This window comes from Nannospalax galili, unplaced genomic scaffold, assembly GCF_000622305.1.
Source record: "Nannospalax galili isolate Female #2095 unplaced genomic scaffold, S.galili_v1.0 scaffold2124, whole genome shotgun sequence".
Lineage (NCBI taxonomy): Eukaryota > Metazoa > Chordata > Mammalia > Rodentia > Spalacidae > Nannospalax > Nannospalax galili.
In genome coordinates this window covers 141,217-144,372 of record NW_008351698.1, presented here as the reverse complement: position 1 = coordinate 144,372, position 3,156 = coordinate 141,217, and the positions used below count along the sequence as shown (strand labels likewise).

The window sequence follows — 3,156 nt, the reverse complement described above, 5'->3', positions numbered from 1 at the left end:
TAGTAGCTGCCATGTGGGTGCTGGGAATTGAACCCAGGTCCTCTGCAAGAGCAGTCAGTGTTCTTAACTGCACCACCACACCCGGCCAAAGACAAACATTTTTTTTAAATATTTTATTTATTATTATTTTTATTTTATGTGTACAAGTGTAATCCACTTGGGAGGCAGAGGCAGGCACAACAGGGCTGACAAGCTCAGAAAAAGAACAAGAAGCAATCGAACGTATTGATTAAGTACAAAATGAAATAGACTTAATGAACAAGCCAGTGAGGAAATTTTGAAAGCAGAACAGAAATATAACAAACTCTGCCAACCATTTTTTTCAAAAGAGGTCAGAATTGATCACCAAAATCCCAAATTTTTGGGTAACAACATTTGTCAACCATCACAAGTGTCTGCACTGCTTGGGGAGGAGGATGAGGAGGCACTGTATTATTTGACCAGAGTTGAAGTGACAGAATTTGAAGATACAAAATTAGGTTACAGAATAGATTTTTTAAATTTTTATTTTATGTGTATGAGTGTATTGCCTGCATGTATGTAAGTGCACCCATGTCGTGCAATGCCGCAGAAGTCAGAAGAGGGCTTCAGGTTCCCCTGGAACTGGAGTTAAGGACGGTTCGTAGCCACCATGTGGGTTCTGGGACTTGAACCCGGGTCCTCTGCAAGAGCAGTCAGTGCTCTTAACCGCTGAGCCATCTCTCCAGCCCCCAGAATAGATTTTTATTTTGATGAAAATCCTTACTTTGAAAATAAAGTTCTTGCCAATGAATTTCATGTAAATGAGAGTGGTGCTCCATCTTCAAAGTCCACCAAGTATCAAATGGAAATCTGGAAAGGATTTGACGAAATGCTCAAGTCAAACCCAGAATAAAGCCAGCAGGAAGAGGCAGCATGAAGAACCAGAGAGCGTCTCCACCTGGTTCACCTACCATTCTGATGCAGGTGCAGATGAATTAGAAGAGGTCATCAAAGACAACATCTGGGCAAATCCCTTGCAGTACTACTTGGTTCCTGATATGGATGATGAAGAAGGAGAAGGGGAGGATGAAGAAGAAGAAAAAGGAAGAGGAGGAGGAAGAGGAGGAGGATTGGAAGATATTGATGAAAAAGGAGAGGAGGATGAAGGAGAAGATGAAGATGATGATGGAGATGAAGGAGAGGAGGATGAAGGGGAAGATGGAGATGATGGAGATGAAGGAGAGGAGGATGAAGGGGAAGATGGAGATGGTGATGGAGATGAAGGAGAGGAGGATGAAGGGGAAGATGGAGATGATGATGGAGATGAAGGAGAGGAGGATGAAGGGGAAGATGGAGATGATGGAGATGAAGGAGAGGAGGATGAAGGGGAAGATGGAGATGGTGATGGAGATGAAGGAGAGGAGGATGAAGGGGAAGATGGAGATGGTGATGGAGATGAAGGAGAGGAGGATGAAGGGGAAGATGGAGATGGTGATGGAGATGAAGGAGAGGAGGATGAAGGGGAAGATGGAGATGGTGATGGAGATGAAGGAGAGGAGGATGAAGGGGAAGATGGAGATGGTGATGGAGATGAAGGAGAGGAGGATGAAGGGGAAGATGGAGATGGTGATGGAGATGAAGGAGAGGAGGATGAAGGGGAAGATGGAGATGGTGATGGAGATGAAGGAGAGGAGGATGAAGGGGAAGATGGAGATGGTGATGGAGATGAAGGAGAGGAGGATGAAGGGGAAGATGGAGATGGTGATGGAGATGAAGGAGAGGAGGATGAAGGGGAAGATGGAGATGATGGAGATGAAGGAGAGGAGGATGAAGGGGAAGATGGAGATGGTGATGGAGATGAAGGAGAGGAGGATGAAGGGGAAGATGGAGATGGTGATGGAGATGAAGGAGAGGAGGATGAAGGGGAAGATGGAGATGGTGATGGAGATGAAGGAGAGGAGGATGAAGGGGAAGATGGAGATGGTGATGGAGATGAAGGAGAGGAGGATGAAGGGGAAGATGGAGATGGTGATGGAGATGAAGGAGAGGAGGATGAAGGGGAAGATGGAGATGGTGATGGAGATGAAGGAGAGGAGGATGAAGGGGAAGATGGAGATGGTGATGGAGATGAAGGAGAGGAGGATGAAGGGGAAGATGGAGATGGTGATGGAGATGAAGGAGAGGAGGATGAAGGGGAAGATGGAGATGGTGATGGAGATGAAGGAGAGGAGGATGAAGGGGAAGATGGAGATGATGGAGATGAAGGAGAGGAGGATGAAGGGGAAGATGGAGATGGTGATGGAGATGAAGGAGAGGAGGATGAAGGGGAAGATGGAGATGGTGATGGAGATGAAGGAGAGGAGGATGAAGGGGAAGATGGAGATGGTGATGGAGATGAAGGAGAGGAGGATGAAGGGGAAGATGGAGATGGTGATGGAGATGAAGGAGAGGAGGATGAAGGGGAAGATGGAGATGGTGATGGAGATGAAGGAGAGGAGGATGAAGGGGAAGATGGAGATGGTGATGGAGATGAAGGAGAGGAGGATGAAGGGGAAGATGGAGATGGTGATGGAGATGAAGGAGAGGAGGATGAAGGGGAAGATGGAGATGATGATGGAGATGAAGGAGAGGAGGATGAAGGGGAAGATGGAGATGATGGAGATGAAGGAGAGGAGGATGAAGGGGAAGATGAAGATGATGATGGAGATGAAGGAGAGGAGGATGAAGGAGAAGATGGCTGAAAGAAAAGAACACTGATCGATTCCAATGTCCCATTTAAAATTTTTTTTCTTTTTCTTTTAATTTCCTCCAGTCCCTGGGAGCACAGTGCAGTCTTCCCCCTCCCCCGCCCCTCTCATGCTCAGTCCCCCTGTTTTTGAAGTCTGTTTTCTCAACATGATGGTTCTCAACATATTTGGGGAAAATAACCTTGAGCAGAGTACAATGGGAAAAGGAGCTCCACTCTTCTGTTCTAAATTCATTTTGGTCCCTTCTTGTCTCAAACTGTGGAATCAACATCACTACCATGCTCTGTGGGGAAAAAGAAAAACCTCCTGCCCCCTTGGCTCTGCTGGGGGCTGGGGGTGCTGGGCCCCTGTGTGGTAGTGCATAAAATTCTAGCTTTTTCCCTCTTTTCTCTGTATACCGTGCTCAGAGATTACACTGTGTCTCTATGTGAATATAGACAGCTAGCAT

The 3,156-nt window shown here is 46.6% G+C and overlaps 1 pseudogene; it reads left to right on the top strand.

Annotated features, from left to right (window-relative positions):
* Positions 1-2,690, top strand: part of LOC103746523 — a 15,730-nt pseudogene extending 13,040 nt beyond the window's left edge.
* The last annotated feature ends 466 nt before the right edge of the window (positions 2,691-3,156 follow it).